This window comes from Eptesicus fuscus, chromosome 6 (genome assembly GCF_027574615.1).
Source record: "Eptesicus fuscus isolate TK198812 chromosome 6, DD_ASM_mEF_20220401, whole genome shotgun sequence".
Classification (NCBI taxonomy): Eukaryota; Metazoa; Chordata; class Mammalia; order Chiroptera; family Vespertilionidae; genus Eptesicus; species Eptesicus fuscus.
The window spans coordinates 70,431,035-70,449,165 of record NC_072478.1 but is presented as its reverse complement, the minus strand read 5'-3'; the positions used below and the strand labels follow the sequence as shown (position 1 = coordinate 70,449,165).

The following is an 18,131-nucleotide window of genomic DNA, read 5'->3' as shown; positions in this document are numbered from 1 at the left end:
CAGCAAACTGTTCTTGGGCACCTGCTCTAGGCCCGCTGGAAAAGACCCTACACAGCCCCAAGTGTGGATTCTCAGCTCTCAGCTTCCAAAGCCCAGACCGCCTCAGCATTTTCCCCAGAATCCCTCTCCCCAACCCAAGATGTCAGAATTGGGCCCATCTACCATGCAAGGAAGTGAAGAGCAGAGGAATGGTGGGCTGCCACACCATGCCATATTCTTGGCCTGCAGGACCGCTTTGGATTCAGGAGTCCCTGCCAGCTGTGTGCCCAGCCCTGTTGGCATGGGGATACAGGAATGAACACTTTTCTTTGGAGAGCTCACCACTGTTAAAGACGATTATGGCAATGGTCAGAGGGTCATACAGGGTGCTGTGGGAATGCCCAGGATGCAGGTACTAACTGAGCCAAGGGTATGAAAAGGCGGAGAAGTTGGGAAACTAGCATTTGATCCGCATAACAACCTTTTGAACTAGATGATGACATTCCATTTTTCAGAAAACGAACAAGACTTAGAGAGGTGTGGTGATTTGCCCAAGGCCTTGCCACTAAAACGGCAAAATGGGGAGTGGATCCAGTTGTCTAGATTCCTATTCCAGAACCCTCTCAAACAAGGACCCGAGTCCTTCCCACAAGACCCCTTGGCCTGCCTCACCCATCTGGCCGGGTCATGGTCTCAGAGCAAGCAGCCACGCAGGGCAGGGGTAGCAGCAGCACCCACAAAACAGGTCACACAATGTTCACTGGTTATTTTATATTCCAAGCCCCCTCATACTTCTCATAATTTTACCCAGGATTCTCAGTGTATTAGGCTCTAATTAACTGTGAGAAACTTGAAATGGCTAGCTAAAAGGAAATTTACTGATTCACTTAATGAAAAAACTTGGTACAGAGATGGCTAGACCCAGGTTCTGACAGTGTCACTAGTAAGAATTCAGTCTCGCCATGCTTTCCTCTGTGTGTCCTCCCTTGGGCAGACTCTGCAGAAGGTGGAAAGATGGCCACTGGCAGCTCTAAGCTTATATCCTGATAGATTAGCAACTGAAGTGGGAAGAACATCTTTTCCTATTAGTTCCAAAAGAAATTCTGGGACTGACTCAGCCAGCTTGGTCCTGTTCCCATCCCTAACCATTCACTGTAGGTAGGGGAAATGGTGCTTTGATTTGGGGCCTGCAAAGCAATGAACTCCACCTAAAACAGATTGACTGAAAGGGAGAGATGTGTCCCTAAGAAAAAAAAGTGTAGGGCTCCCTCCAGACTAAGGGAGAAGATTGGGTGCAGATGGGCAAAAATAACTTGTCAGCCATCCCAAGTAGTGTCTTTATTTAACCATTTTTTATTTTTATCCTGACTTTTTGAGATACAGGATACAGTAAGTAGTAACGTGTGCCAATTTTTAGAGTACAGTTTGCTGAGTCCTCCTCACATATGTGTATTCATCTGGGCAGTCACCCTCGGGATCAAAATACAGAACATTGCCCGCTCCCCAGAAGGTTCCCTTGTTTCTCTTTCTACATAGTCAGTATCCCCCAGAGCTGTGGTTGGCAAACTGCGGCTCGAGCCACATGCAGCTCTTGGGCCCCTTGAGTGTGACTCTTCCACAAAATACCACGGCCTCGGCGAGTCTGTTTTCAAGAAGTGGCATTAGAAGAAGTTTAAGTTTAAAAAATTTGGCTCTCAAAAGAAATTTCAGTCGTTGTACTGTTGATATTTGGCTCTGTTGACTAATGAGTTTGCTGACCACTGCCCCAGAGGTAAACTACTTTGACCTCTATCACCATAACTTAGCTCTGCTTGCTCTTGAATTTTATAAAAATGGAATCATACATCCATTTTTGCTCAATATTATGTCTGTGATTTCATCCATGTTATTGGGTATATCAGAAGTTCATTTTTCTCATGTTGTGTGGTAACTTGTTATATGAATACACCACAATTAGCCATTCTACTGTTGATGGACAATTGGGTTGTTCCTAGTTTTAAACTATTATAAATAAAGCTGTTGTGAATCATTTTGTCTGTGTTGTTTGGTGTACATGTGCATGAATATCCCCAGGAGTGGAATTGTTACATCATAGGTAGGTACATTTTAGCCTGTCTAAATACTGCCAAATGGTTTTCCAGAGTGGTTCTACCAACCTACATACCCACCTGCATTATGGGAGAGTTCCACTTATTCCATATCCTTGCCAGCACTTGCTAGTTTTGGTCTCTAATTTTGGCCAGTCTAGTGATACCTAGGAATTTGAACCCAAGAATCCTGACTTTATATCAGGGGCACTCTTACTCTGTTCACCCCCAAGATCAGGTTTGAATTTCTCTAGCCTAGAATGATTTCTGATGTCATTGCCCAGAACCCACAGTACAATCCAGCAGGTAAACATCAGAGAGGACTGTCCATGACTCTGATGGCCAAGAAAGGTCTCACAGAGGGAGAGGAATCAGCCATGGAGAGGCAGTCTAGTGTAATAGCAAAGAACTCAGGCTCTGGAATCCGGCAGCCAGGGTTCAGATCCCAGCTCTGCCACTGTGGAGCTATGTGATCTTGGTTAGTTGACCTATACCTCAGGGTGAAACAGTACCTACCTTATAGGGTTATTGTAGGAATAAAAAGGAAATTTATATATGAAACAATTACATGATAGATGCTGTGTAAGCCGACTGCCCTTGTTTCTATTATTGGCTTAGAGTAAACTCTAGGCCTCCCTGAGAAGGAAGGTGAGTCCACAGGTAGATTGCATTTGGCACAGTCCTGTGTTAAGACTTAATGATTGTGAAGGGATTAACCAAAAATAGAAAACCTTGTAGGCAGACAATAGTATGGTGATTACCAGAGGGAAACGGGGGTGGGGAGAAGCTGGAGAGGGTAAAGGGGAGAATAAATGATGATGGAAGGAGACTTGACTTGGAGTGGTGAACACAATACAATATGCAGATGATATATTATAGAATTGTACCCTGAAACAACTTTATTAACCAATGTCACTTCAATAAATTCAATTTTAAAAAAATAATTTATGAAATGCCAGAAACTTAATTCAACCTGAGGGGATGGAGGATGTGGGGCAGGCAACATGTGGGCCAGAGGTGGCTGTTCCCTAGGCTCCCTCAAGAAGCCTCTTTCTGAAGAAAAGAAGAGAAATAAAAAAGGAAGAAGTTACCTTCCGACCCTGGCCAGGTGGTTCAGTTGGTCGGAGCATCCTACCATACACCAAAAGGTTGTGTGTTCCACCCTCTGTCAGGGCACATACCCAGTCAGGGCACATAAGTAGGCAACCGTTTGATGTTTCTCTCTCACCTTGGTGTTTCTCTCTCTCCCTTCCTCTCTTTCTAAATATCAACAAAAGCAGCCCTAACCGGTTTGGCTCAGTGGATAGAGCGTCAGCCTGCAGAGTCAAGGGTCCCAGGTTCAATTCCGGTCAAGGGCATGTACAAACAGCTGATTGATGTTTCTCTCTCATCGATGTTTCTAACTCTCCCTCTCTCTTCCTCTCTGTAAAAAAATCAATAAAATATATATTAAAAAACAAACAAAAGCTTCCTCGAGCCCAGCTGGTGTGGCTCAGTGGTTGAGCCTTGACCCATGAACCAAGAGATCACCAGTTCAATTCCTGGTCAGGGCATATGCCCAGGTTGCCGGCTCAATCCCCAGTCAGGGCATGCAGAGGCAATGGATCGATGTTTCTCTCTCTGTCTCTCCCCGTCCCTTCCACTGTCTCTCATAAGCAATGGAAAAATATCCTTGGGTGAGGATTAACAACCAAAAAAATTGTTAAAATATATCCTCGGGGAGGATTAAAAAATAATTAAAAGTCCTGGCCAGTGTTCTCAGTGGTTAGAGTGTTGGCCCCTGCACCAAAGAGTTGGGGTTCAATCCTTGGTCCGGGCACATGTGGGAGGCAGCCAATTGATGTGTCTCTCTCATGGATGTTTCTTTCTTTCTGCCCCTCCCTCCCTTCCACTCTCTCTAAAAATCAATGGAAAAAATATCCTCGGGTGAGGATTAACAAACAAAAAAAAGAAGCTTTCCAGCCCTGCTGGTGTGGATCCGTGGATGAGCATCGACCTATGGACCAGGAGTTCACGGTTTGATTCCCGATCAGGGCACATTCCTAGTAGAGGTGTGTAGGAGGCAGCCGATCAATGATTCTCTCTCATCATTGATGTTTCTATCTCTCTCTCCCTCTCCCTTCCTCGCTGAAATCGTTAAAAATGTATATATTTTAAAAGCCACCATCTTTTCTCTCTCTCGAACACCCACTCCTTTCCTCCCCCTTTCTTCCCTCAAAGCATGTACCTTTGCTTTCTCCTAAGCTCCAAGGGTTTGTAAGTTGTTTCCTGAGTCAACACAACCCGCCTAGCTCACTTTTTCCACGGCTCATTTCTTCTACCTCTGTGACTTTTTAAATAAACTTTTGCTTGTTTAAAAAAAAAGTCTCCTTCTACTGCTGGGGCATCTCAGCTTTTCCCAGGCACCCCAGCCTCTGCAGCCAATGACACCTGAGGAGAAGACTGATGAAACCGTGCACGTAAAGCTCTTAGTCCAGAGCTGGATGCAAAGCAAGTGTTGGGATGTAATAAAACCCTCAGTGCAGACACAGAGCTGGCCCATACAGCAGCCATAGAGTGTGTACAGGACACTGGTCTGGGATGTGGGATCCCTGGGCATTGGTCTGAGCCCTGCCACCAGCTTTGTGTGACCTGAAGCCTTGATATTTGCTATGAAGTAGAAGTTGGAAGAAATCACAGTTCCCAGCTGGAGTACCTGATGAAGAGGTAGTGATGATGGGCAGTTGGGGTTCTTCCCAGAGCAGGTAAAGAAGGCCTTTCCTTCTTCACAGCGGCCCCTACGAGGCAAGCTGCTCTCACTCCTAACCAGACTCTGCTGGGCAGTCACTAGCATCAAATACAACTTCTCCCGCACTGGTTGGTTTGGCTCAGTGGATAGAGCGTTGACCTGCAGACTGAAGGGTCCCAGGTGTGATTCCGGTCAAGGGCATATGCCCGGGTTTCGGGCTCGATCCCTGGTAGGGGGCGTGCAAGGAGGCAGCCCATCAATGATTCTCTCTCATCATTGATGTTTCTATCTCTATCTCTCCCTCTCCCATCCTCTCTGAAATCAATAAAAATGTTTTTTTTAAAAAAATACAACTTCTCTCTCTGACCATCTGTCCACATAACAACCTCACTTACACTGCCCTGTGCCAAGGCCACGTTATAGAGAGCACAGGTCTCTGTTCTGACACTCCCAGGTTCCATGTCCACAAACGGTGCTTCATCTGTCCAGGAACTTCACACTAACAAAGCAACTTCCAGTCCTGTAAATGGACCTGTGCAATGACCCCGATGGCCACTAGATGGAAAATGCTCCTCTTTTATTTATTTTATTTTATTTTATTTATTTTATTTTATTTGCTGGGCAAAGTAGACCAGCCCCAGGACCTTACTGTTTGGTTTAATGCAGAAGAGACTAGGATGACTTTTCCTGAGCCCCTAAGGCCACCTGGCCCTTCCCAGGACATTTCCCTCCAGAGGACACCTCTCTTTGAGAGCTCTAATTTAGTCACCTACCTGGGAGCACACCTGATGTCTGGCCTACTCATCAGCCTTTATTTAACTCTTCCTTTGGGTAACATATTTGCTCCATTCTTAGACCCTGTGGTTTTGAGAGACTGATCTCACTCCCTGGTTCATAGGTTGATGCTCAACCACTGAGTCATGCCTGCTAGGAGCATCTACATTTTTTGAAATCTTTATTGTTGAAAGTATTATAGATGTCCCCTTCTTTCCCCCATTGACTCCTTCTACCCGCACCTGTCCCCCACCCCAGGCCTTCACCACAATATTGTCCATTGATTTTTTTTTTAATGATTTTAAAATAACATTTATTTATTTATTTTAAAATATGTTTTATTGATTTTTTACAGAGAGCAAGGGAGAGGGATAGAGAGTTAGAAACATCGATCAGCTTCCCCCTGCACACTCCCTACTGGGTATGTGCCCACAACCAAGGTACATGCCCTTGACCAGAATCGAACCTGGGACCCTTAAGTCTGCAAGCCAATGCTCTATCCACTGAGCTAAACTGGTCAGGGCTAACATTTATTTTTTTTTAAGGTTAACATGTGCATATATAGGAAACTGAATATTGACCATTGATTTTTAGAGAGAGTAGAAGGGAGGGAGGAGGAGGAGAATGAGAGAAACATTGATGTGAGATAGATATGTCAATTGGTTGCCTCCTGCACACACAACCAACGGATATGCCCTTGATGGAAATCAAACCTATGACACTTTGGTCCGTGGGCCAACTTTCTAACTACTGAGCAACCCGCCAGGGTGCTACTGATAGTTTGGTGAACTTCACCTAGTTGGAGTGTGTTTCATTGTTCATTGCTAAAAATCTTAGTATGTCCTGAGGGACCGGTTCCTGCCCACCCAGTCCTTCTCCTTACCTAGTGACACATCTCCCTTCTTGAAGGTGAAGAGCATCTTCTTGCCTCAGGGGCCTGGAACCCTGGAACATGCTGTTCCCTCTTCCTGGAACATGCCCCACCCCACCCCCCACCCCACCCCCAGCCTTCCTATTTAGTCTTCAAGTCTCAGTTTGCTTGTGGCTTCCTCAGGGAGACCCTCCCTGCCCTACCCCCACCTAGGCTCAGTCCTACTATATGCTCTGGTTGCAGTGGCATTTTCTTTTGCAGCCCTTTATTATAATTGCAATGACTCGTTTGTACCCATGAGGTCCTCCAGGACAGAGATTCTGTCTCATTCCATGGCCCTGCCATAGAATAGGGGCTGAGGAAAAATAAATTCCTTTTTCCACACTCTCTAGAGACCTCTGTGTTACCCTAATCACCCTGTGCTGGGAACTTGCTCAGACCCCGTCAAACTTCCTGACCTTCAAGGAGCATTTTCATTCAGTTGCAAGTAACAGATATCCCATCTCACATAGGTGTAAGCAAGTTAGTGAATTTACTGGCTTATGCAATTTTAAAGTCCAGGGATGAGTTTGGCTTCAGAAACAGCTGGATCAAGACTCAGTCTCTTGCTCCTAAAATGAGTGCCATCTTCTTTAGAAACCTCCACACCACGAAAGCCAAATGGAGGAAGAATCAAATGTGCAGGCTGAAGTGCAAAAGAAGAAAGATGAGGCAGAGAGGTCACTAGCCGGCGGGGAGAGGGGGGGGCATTTGTAATACTTTCAGCAATCAAGAGAAATTAAAAAAGATGAGGCCAAGCTCCAAGCAGATTGCTAGTTTGTGCACCCATTGAAGCCACAGGAGCAGAAACAGGAAAGCCAGAGGCCAGGGCTGCTACTACAAATTGTTGGACTGCATGCCTGTTTGGAACTTCTTAATGGACTCAGAATAGCCATGGCCATCTTATCACCGAGACCCCCTTTTGAAAGACCCACCTTGCTTGTACAAAAACAGCCCTTTTTGGTCCTTTGTGTTAGACCTGTGATAGTCTGGACTCATTCTGTTCTCAGTTGTGGCTGAATGTAACGTGTATAGTAAATCCTCTCTTCTGCTGTCTTAGCTGAAGAGAAAAAAGACTCATTCTCTTTTCTGCTTTCTTTCCTCTGGCTCCGTTCTCTGGCAGATGCTCTCTAATAGGTGACAAAGAAGGCTACCCAACAGCTCTGGGTTCCAGACATCTCCATTTGGCAATTCCTTCCCAATCATTCTAGCAGAAACCAGGGGGGTGGAGGTCATTCATATCCAGAGCACAGGAGCTGAGAGTGGGGCTCCTCAAGGAAAATCTCATTATAGGAAGAAAGGTATGATTACTTGGTTATTCTGGGAACCTTTATTACATAATAAACCACCCCCAAACTTAGTGATGTAAAACATGTGGCCTGGCTGGTGTGGCTCAGTGGTTGAGCATCGACCTATGAACCAGGAGGTCACAGTTTGATTCCTGGTCAGGGCACATCCCTGGGTTGTGGGCTCGATCCCCAGTGTGGGGCATGCAGGAGGCAGCCGATCAATGATTCTCTCTCATCATTGATGTTTCCATCTCTCTCTCTCTCCTTCTCCCTTCCTATCTGAAATCAATAAAAGAATATATGTTTTAAATGTAGGTGCTAGCATAAAACATGACGAATATTCTGTATTATGTAATGAAATCTAATAGAACCAAAATTTTTAAAATCAATGGGAAAGAATATCCTTGGGTGAGGATTACAAATACTACCAAGCGCACTAAAGAACTGGGCTTGGGCTACATAACCAGCATCACAGAACAGGTACACAAGGACACCACTGTCACCACCGACACGGCACTGCTGCCTGTGCCATAGCCCAGCTAGCCTGCACGCTGGGCGAGATCTCACTGCCCCGAGCCCAGGAGCTCTGTCTTGTTACCATGGCCCCCACCAGGCAACATTCCTCCTGGGACTCCTGATCCCCACTCCTGGCATCACTGGTTCTCTGGGTGATGCGGTGAATTGGCAGAACTTAAACCTCAGCTAGAAGAGAAACTGGGGGAGTAGCTAGCGCTTTGAGCTTCTATCATGAGAGTGAACTGTGCCACATAAAATGGAGGTATTTCTCAAACCTAGCAAACAGTTCAGATGACAAACACCAGAATAAGATCTGATCTTGTGGTGGTTCTAAAATGTATCCACAGCCCTAACCGGTTTGGCTCAGTGAATAGAGGATCAGCCTGCGGACTGAAGGGCTGCATGTTGGATTCCGGTCAAGGGCACCTACCTTGGTTGCAGGTTCCCCAGCCCGGGTCGGGGTGTGTGCAGGAGGCAACCACTGATGTGTCTCTCTCACACTGCTGTTTCTCTCTGTCTCTCCCTCTCTCCTCCACTCTCTCTAAAAAAATAAAAATCAATGGAAAATCCTCAGGTAAGGATTAACAAAAAATAAAATAAAATATATCCACAAATTTCTTTATATTGTGCTCTTCAAGAGGTCAAATTTAATCTCCTCCTTCTACCCCACTCCCCACCCCCATGTGGGCTGTACTTAATGTGGATAAAAAAGGGATTCTACAGAAAGTAACTTCACAGGGTGATCTGATCATAAATTCTTAACTGGGCAGAACATGCTGGGTAGTCATGCCCCAGGCATGTAATTTATTTGGTAAAAGGTTTACCTTTGCCTTAAACCAGCCCTGTGCATCTAGGTTAACACACCCTTGAAATGCCCCCTTTCAGACTCCTCCTTCTGAACCATGACCATCCTCAAGAGAGCACATAGTCTTTTTTTTTTTAAAAATATAGATTATGCTATATATTTCTTTTTTAAGTTGATTTTTTAGAGAGAGAGGAAGGGAGAGGGAGAGAGAGAGAAACATCAATGGGCTGCCTCCTGCATGCCCCAACCCCCAGCCAGGGATCGAGCCCACAACCCAAGCATGTGCCCAAACCAACAACCTCTCTTTTTTTCTTTCTTTCTTTTTTTTTTTTGGAGGCACTGCTAGGATTCAAACCCACCAACAACCTCTTGGTGCATGGGACAATGCCCAAGCAAATGAGCCACACCAACCAGGGCTTTTTTTTTTTTTTTTCCCTAATATGTTTTTATTGATTTTAGAGGGAGAGGGAGAGAAAAATCAATGTGCAAGAGAAACATCCATCAATTGCCTCCTATACACACCCCAGCCAGGGATTGGACTCGCAACTTGGGTATGTGCCCTGACCGGGAGTCGAACCAGCAACCTTTCAGTGCACAGGACAATGCTCAACCAACTGAGCCACATGGGCTAGGGCCGAGACCACATAGTCTTTCTTTTTTTTCGTTGATTTGAGAGAGAGAAACTTATTTATGCATTCATTGGTTGATTCTTGTATGTGTCCTGACCCTGGATCAAACCCACAACCTTGGCATATCGGTACGACACTCTAAGCAACTTAGCACCCTGCCAGGGCTGAGACCATGTAGTCTTAACTACCCTGTAATTGGGTCCCCACCTTGCTTTTTCCCACCTCTGTGTAACCTTCATTAAGTTCCCTCCTTAATCGCAAATGCATAAATAACACTGCAAACTATTATTCTCCACTGCATTGATCTCAGTCTGTTGAGATCTTACTTCCAGGTGTATTTTCTATTTGGCTTAAATAAATTTTGGTAAAAATTTTATACAGGTTTGGATGTTCTTACTTCGATATTAGTGATTCACTCTGACAATTAGAATAAGGTTCAAGTGTTGAAGTGTGACTTTTGAGAGTAAGTCATAAAAGGGCAGGGTCAGTCTCTCCTGGATCATCAGCTCAGAGGGAAACCAGCTGATAGGTTATGAGGTCACTCAAGCAGTCCGTGGAGAGGCTCACATAGAAAGAAATGGAGGTCTTCCGCCAGCAGCTAGCCAAATGTTTATTTTAAGTTTTGGGGTAATTTTTATGCAGTAATAGATATTTAATACAGGTCTTTATCCTAAAAGCAATGGGAAGCCATGAAAGGTTTCAAGCAAATAGGAGCAAGAACAAGATGAATTTGCTGACTTATAAACAAGTAGAGGCCTGGTGCATGAAATTCGTGCACGGAGAGGGGTTGTCCCTCAGCCCAGCCTGTACCCTCTCCAATATGGGATCCCTCTCACAATCCAGGACTGCTGGCTCCCAACTGCTTGCCTCCCTGCCTTCCTGATTGCCCCTAACCGCTTCTGCCTGCCAGCCTGATCACCCCCTAACTTCCCTCCTCTGCCAGCCTGTTTGCCCCTAACTGCCCTCTCCTGCAGGCCTGGTCACCCCTAACTGCCCTCTCCTTGCAGGGTTGATCACCTCCAACTGCCCTCCCTTGTAGGCCTGGTCCCTCCCAACTGCTCTCTCCTGCTGGCCATCTTGTGGTGGCCATCTTGTGTCCACATGGGGGCAGGATCTTTGACCACATGGGGGCAGCTATATTGTGTGTTCCAGTGATGATCAATCTGCATATTACTCTTTTATTAGATAGGATAGAGGCCTGGTGCAGGGGTGGGGGCCAGCTGGTTTGCCCCGAAGGGCGTCCCGGATCAGGGTGGGGGTTCCCTTGGGGCGTGGGGCGGCCTGAGCGAGGGGCCTGTGGTAGTTTGCAGGCCAGCCACGCCCCTTGGCAACCCAAGCAGAGGCCCTGGTATCAGGAATTTATTTTCCTTCTACAATTGAAACTTTGTAGCCTGGAGCGGAGCCAAGCCTGGGGCTCCCTCCGCAACCCGCAGCCATTTGTGTTGGGGTTATAATTGAAACTTTGTTGCCTTAAGTGGGTGGGCCCGGACAGGGTGTGCGGAAAGCTTTGCTTCCCCTGTTGCCGGGGGCAACCCTGGCCTGCTCTCTCAAGGTCCATTCTGCCGCCATTTCTGTTTGAATTTGTTTACCTTCTATAATTGAAACTTTGTATCTTGAGTGGAGGCTTAGGCCTGGCAAGGACAGGTGGAAAGCTTGGCTTCCTCTGTTACCTAGGAAACCTTGCTCTCTGTGGCTGTAGCCATCTTGGTTGGGTTAATTTGCATACTCACTCTGATTGGATGGTGGATGTGGCTTGTGGGTGTGTCAGAGGTATGGTCAATTTGCATATTTGTCTATTATTAGGTAGGATGAGTACCACGGCCTAGGAGCCAGAAGAGGATAGTGGAGACACAACGGAGGGAGGAGTTTCTACCCAGAGGTCATTTATTAGGAGTCTTTTATTTATGAGTAAAATAAGAAGTCAAATTAGCTTAAGAAAAAACTTATTTGGCTCACATAAATGAAATGTTCAAAGAGGTAATTTTGGCTTCAGGCATGGCTGCATCCAGGCACTGCTCCATCTCTTGGCCCTCCTATTTCCTGTGTTGGCTTCATTCACAGGCAGGCTCTCTTAAGCAGCTCTGGGCTTACGTCTTCATATCTCAGTAACCTCTGAGAGTTAGTTTCCTATTAGTTCCAATGAGCAACTCAGATTGGCCCTCATTGGCCCTGCTTCAGTCACGTGCTCATCCTTGACCCAATCACAATAGCCTGAGGGGGGTGGCGGTGGAATAGTCACATTAGCCAAGGTTCAGAGCATATACCCACCAGGAGAGCAAAGGAGAAGTGTTGGCTCCATCCAAACCCCTGGGGACAAAAAAGGGGTGCTGCAATAAATCATAAATTCCTAAATGGGCAGATCACGCCCAGGCCTATAACTTAAAAACCTTTAGTGAAAGGTTTTTAAGCCAGTCTTGTTTATTGTCCTTGTGCATCTAGATTAATACACCTTTGAAATGCCAGAAGTAATATCTCTAGAAGGCATAACCACCCTTAAGAGAGCACATAATCTTATAATCCAATCCTCACTTTGCTTTCTCCTACCCTAATGGATCCTTCCTTACTTCCCTGATTAATTTCAAATGCATAAAAGAAACTGCAAAACTGTCTTTCTTCGGAGCATTTGAGATCATACTCCCCTGTATGTTGTCAGTTTGGCTCAAACAAACTCATAAATATTCTCTACAGGTTTGGACTAGAAATAGGAGAGGGCCAGGACCTCAAAGAAAAATGAGGAGCTGGAGAGAGAGAGAGAGAGGAGAGAGAGAGAGAGAAAGAGAGAGAGAGAGAGAGAGAGAGAGAGAGAGAGAGAGAGAGAGAGAGAGAGAGAGAGAAAGGGTTTAGGTGTCCAGTTTGGGGTGGTCAGGAAGGGTCTCTGAGAACAAGGAATACTTGAAAGCTGAATGGCAGGCATCTGGTGGGATGGCTGGAGGGAGGAGGGCATGGGCAGGCAGAACCAAGGGAGGACCCTCTCAGCAACAGGGCAGCAAGTGCAAAGGCACCACGGTGAGAACAATCAGACACATTCAGGAGGGCCTGCCTGGGGCTCAGTGCAGTGGGACCACAGAGCAGGTGTCTCTGAAGAGATAGGAGAAGGGACAGTAGAGAGCAGCAGAGGCCAGTCTTGAAGAGTCCTGAGGCCAGGCTGAGTTGCTGGAGATGCCAGAGAGTAGTGGGAAGAAAGTAGCTAAAGTGGAGGAATTGTTAATGGTGGGGAGCGGTCCTCATCCCCACCTGGTGCCCATGGGAGTGGAATTCTTATGATATCCTGAGAAAAAGAATTTTCTGAGACTCACACAGAAGAATGAGTGATTTTTATTTGTGTGGAATTATATCCCTGAGTGTCCAAGGTCCCATCTCCCCTTGTCCCACCAAGGAAGAAGCATAACTTCAGCTTCAGAAGAGCTAAAATCAGAGTCAATGTCCAAAGTTTCTGTTCCATGTCTGCACAGTGCGATACAGCATCGGGCTAGCTTAATTTGTGTTTCCACACTGCAGTCCATCAGTCCATTGCATGTGGGATCTGCATGGCCATGGGCCATACAGGCGAATACAAGAGAGCCAAATGCTACAAGAGCCGAGACCAACAAAAGAGAGAACTCCTGTTTAAAGGATTCTGTATTCCCAAATTTTCTCAGGTTTACAGTGGGCACACCCATTCTAGCCAACGATATCTGTTCCCAGGTGTGACTGACAACACCTTCCTTAGTCACCCCAACTTCACTCGCATGCATCTATCTCCCCCTTTTTTATATTTCTTCCCCCAGTAATGTGCAGGGGATGGGCTGGTGGTTCCCTGGGGAGAGTGAAATTGTATCTTCCTGGTGAAGCTGCCCAAATGACATGCCTATAATGCCTGGCTTCCCCCTTTGTTCCTTTCTTCTTATTATTTTTTAAATACATATATTTTTATTGATTTCAGAGAGGAAGGGAGAGGAAGAGAGAGAAACATCAATGATGAGAAAGAATCATTGATTGGCTGCCTCCTTCATGCCCCCTACTAGGGATTGAGCCCACACTCGGACATGTGCCCTTGACTGGAATTGAACCTGGGACCCTTCAGTCCGCAGGCTGATGCTCTATCCACTGAGCCAAACCAGCTAGGGTCTCCTTTCTTATTATTAACTAGAGGCCCTCGGTCTGGCCTGTGCCCTCTCACAATCCGAGACCCCTTGGGGGATGTTAGACTACTGGTTTCGGCCTGGTCCCCGCAGGCCAGGCCGAAGGACCCCACCAGTGCACGAATCTTTACACTGGGCCTCTAGGATGCATATAAGATCTCTGGTTAATCTCTTCCCGCCTTCCCCCCGCCCCCCGCCCCCCGAGACTTATCAGTCTGTTCCATGTTTTCATGCTTGTGCGTTGAGCATCTGCCCCCTGGTGGTCAGTGCACGTCATAGTCACCGGTCGACTGGTTGCTTAGGTTTTTTGTTTTTTTTTTAATGAATCTTTATTGTTCAGATTACAATTGTTTCTCCTTTTTCCCCATATATCTCCCCACCACCCAGCTCCTACCCCCCTCTGCCCTTACCTCCCCCCCCCCGCTGTCCTTATCCATAGGTGTATGATTTTTGTCCAGTCTCTTCCCATACTCCCCACACAGACACCCCTTTCCCCCTGAGAATTATCAATCCACTCCCATTCTATGCCTGATTCTATTAAGTTCACCAGTTTATTCTGTTCCTCAGATTTTTAATTCGCTTGACTTTTAGATTCACTTGTTGATAGATATGTATTTGTTGTTCATAATTTTTATCTTTCTTCTTCTTTTCCTCTTTTTAAAGAATACCTTTCAGCATTTCATATAATGCTGGTTTGGTGGTGATGAACTCCTTTAGCTTTTTCTTATCTGTGAAGCTCTTTATCTGCCCTTCAATTCTGAATGATAACTTTGCTGGGTAGAGTAGTCTTGGTTGTAGGTTCCTGCTATTCATCACTTTGAATATTTCTTGCCACTCCCGTCTGGCCTGCATGGTTTCTGTTGAGAAATTAGCTGATAATCGTATGGGAGCTCCCTTGTAGGTAACTAACTGTTTTTCTCTTGCTGCTTGTAAGATTCTCTCTTTGTCTTTTGCTCTTGGCATTTTAATTATGATGTGTCTTGGTGTGGTCCTCTTTGGATTTCTCTTGTTTGGGGTTCTGTGCACTTCCTGGACTTGTAAGTCTATTTCTTTCATCAGGTGGGGGAAATTTTCGTTCATTATTTCTTCAAATAGGTTTTCAGCATCTTGCTCTCTCTCTTCTTCTGGTACCCCCATAATTCTGATGTTGGTTCGCTTGAAGTTGTCCCAGAGGCTTCTTACACTATCTTCAACTTTCTGAATTCTCTTCTCTTCATGCTTCTCTGGAGGAGTGTCCTTGGCCTCTTTGTATTCCAAATCTTTGAGTTGATTCTTGCAATCCTCTAGTCTGCTTTTGGGTCTCTGTATAATATTTTTTATCTCAGTCAGTGTATGTTTAATTTCTAGTTGGTCCTCATTGAATTTATCGGCCTTTTCCATGAAATTCTTGAAAAACCTTATAACCGTGGTTTTGAACTCTATGTCCATTCGCTTGTTCTCCTCCATTTCTTTGGTTTGTGATCTGTTTCCTTGCCTTCTCATATTCTCTGCTTCCCTAAGTTGGTAGGGTAGTTTTGTGTACAAGGTGTCCTATTGGTTCAACGGGTCAGCCTCCCAGTTACTTGAGGTGGACACTCTTGGTGTACCCTTGTGTACTGTGTGTCCCCCAGCAGGAGCTACAGCAAGGGCTAGTTTTCTCCTCCTTTGCTTGGGCGGTTTTGGAGCAGTCTGACTGGAGCTGCAGTTAATTTGGTTGAGCTGCCACAGAACAGGCCATTTATATGCAAAAGCCGCTGAGTGGAGCCTGGGCGGGTTTGTAGAATGTGCGGGGCGGGGTCTCAGGGCTGGGTGGGGTCTCAGGGCGTCACTAGGCTGGGGCGTGGCCAACGGCGATGGCTGCCGTCAGCTGTCTCTGCCTTTCCACTTTTCCAAGTCCCTGCGCCCTGCGCTCCAGCGCAGTAAACAATGATTGCTGGGCGCACCTCTGCAAAAAAGTCACTCTCACTTTCCGACCCGATGGCCGAGAGTCCAGCTTCTCCCCGTAGGTGCCTGGGTCCCCCGAGTGTCCCCAGAAACTGGATTTCAGAGTGATCGGGAGCTTGTCTCCCTGCGGGTTGAAGAAAAGCCGCCCACCCAGCCGCCCGCCGCCGGCCCGATTCGCGTGCCTCCGTACCTCAGCTTTTCAGCGATTGTGTTCCTTTCTCTTCTTAGTTGTAAATCTTCCACTCAGCCAGCTTTCCCGTGGTTCTGGGTGGTAGACGTTTTTGTCTTTTAGTTGTATTTTTGAAATTGTTGTGTGAGGCAGCAGATTAGTTGTTTAACTATGCCGCCATCTTAGTTCCTCTCTCTAGGTTTTTATATATATAGATAACTAGCTAATTACAATGGTTTCAGAATGACTTGGTTAAATCTGTGTTTTAAAGAAGATATTTGGGGCTGATGAGGAGATTAGTGATGCAGAGATTAAGAGCTTGCCCAATGCTCAGTCAGCACTTCTTTTCAACAGACCCTTGTTTTGTTAGGAAAGATGATCTGTCCAGCAGAATGGATATACTTCCCAGCCTACTTTGAGGCCAGGGGGGCCATGTGTCAGTGTGGCCAAAAAGATAAAAATCAGAAGTTACTGAGTGTAACAACTCTTTGTGGCTTCTTCCTTCCTCCTTCCTGAGCACCGTGTGATGGCAAGAGTTGAAGCTACCATCTTGTAACCATGAGGGAAAAGTCTAGAAAGTTGAAGAGACCACAACCCTGACTTCAAACCCACATTCACCCACCTCCAGATTTGAAGCTAAGTGAGGGATGAATAAACCCCTGTTTTGTTTAAGTCCTTGTCACTAAAGTTTTCTGTTATTTGTACCCAAACAAAACCTTACGTGCTCCAAGTGGGCATCAGGCAAGGTAAAGAAGGGTGAGGGCCTCTCTGGGGCTTGTTTCCTGATCCCTTCAGACCAGTAATCTTCTATCCTTCTTGTCTAGCCTCTGCCACTTCCCAGCTATCCAGGCCCCCTCTCTCCTCCAAACAAATGTGCAAGCCAAGACCCAGAGGTGTGAGGAGGACACAGACCCACAGTGTCTGGGACAAGAGGACAAGCAGACTGGGATGCTGCGACTCTGGGAAGCCACAGGACTGGCCCAGAGGGAGCCTCGATCCTTCCTAGCCCATTCTCCTCCATGTGACTTGGTCTAAGGGGCCTCCCCACAAGCTTTCCCAGGCTGCCAATATCAGTGCCAGGCTCTTTGACAACAGCACAATGCCCTGGACAGTCTGCAGTTCCTGGCATTGTATCTACAGGGTAGAAATTGGACATATGTGTCCAATGGGTGGGAAATGAGGAAATACGAAGGCTGGAGGAGGGGTGACCCTCACAGTCCCTCCCTCTTGGTCATAGGAGTGTGTTCCCCATACCTTGGGGTAGGTCTCATGTAGGACCGTAGTTGCTAATATTAATATTGGCCCTCTTACCCCCTGGCAATGGGCAAGGAGACAGCTGATTGGTGGTGTTGCTCTTATATCAATCAGGGGCAAAGCAGACATACAGTCCCTTAGTTCATCCTAGCTTGATGCCTGTCTTGGTGGCCAGAGCTGTTTCATGCCTGAGATATATATATATCCTCTTTACTGAACATGGGCTGTGCGCGTTGGGTTTTATATCATCATCACACTGAGACCTCGCAGAAGAGCTACTATTTACATTTTACAGAACACAAAACTGAGGCTTAACATTATCTAAGGTCACACATTTTCAGGATTCAAATCCACAGCTGTCTGGCTCTAACACCCAACCTTTCACCACTCAGTTGCTGTCAGTGTCACCTCCATTTTGAAGAGGCAGGCCAGACCTCCACAAAACCTGTAGGAGAAGCCAGGGTAGAAAAGGGTTGGGAAAAAATGGTAAGAACAATTGTCAGTTCTGAGCAGCAACTGTACATTTCCCTATATTTTAGAACTTTCTCAAAATAAAAATTGTTTTTAAAAAATGAAAGAAAGAAGACAAGAAAACACAGGGCTGGGTCAGAGGAAGGAACCAGGCCTGGGCCGGAATGGGGCCTGGGCAGGAGCTCAGGGTAACCCTTCCGCATAAGAGCCCCAGTGTTCCCTAGGCCGGCTGCCATCCAAGAGCAACATGGTGGGCACCAGGCCATGTCTGCCCCCTCCCCACAACTCTGCTCCCAGGCAGGTGGGTGTGGGGCAGGGGCCTGGCCTCAGGCGTCCCTCCTGGCCCAGCCTGGCACTCCAGGAGCCCAGAGTCTGCAAACCTCTGTCAAGGGCCTGGCACTTCATAGGTGCCCCATCATTGCTGGCCAAATGGGCAGGAAAAGCAATGCCCAGAGCCAGCCCCCACTCATCCTCAG

At 46.5% G+C, this 18,131-nt stretch overlaps 1 pseudogene; it reads left to right on the top strand.

Moving 5' to 3' along the window:
• The first annotated feature begins 17,239 nt into the window (after window positions 1-17,239).
• LOC114229912 (small nucleolar RNA SNORA48) lies at window positions 17,240-17,385 on the top strand (annotated as a pseudogene).
• The last annotated feature ends 746 nt before the right edge of the window (window positions 17,386-18,131 follow it).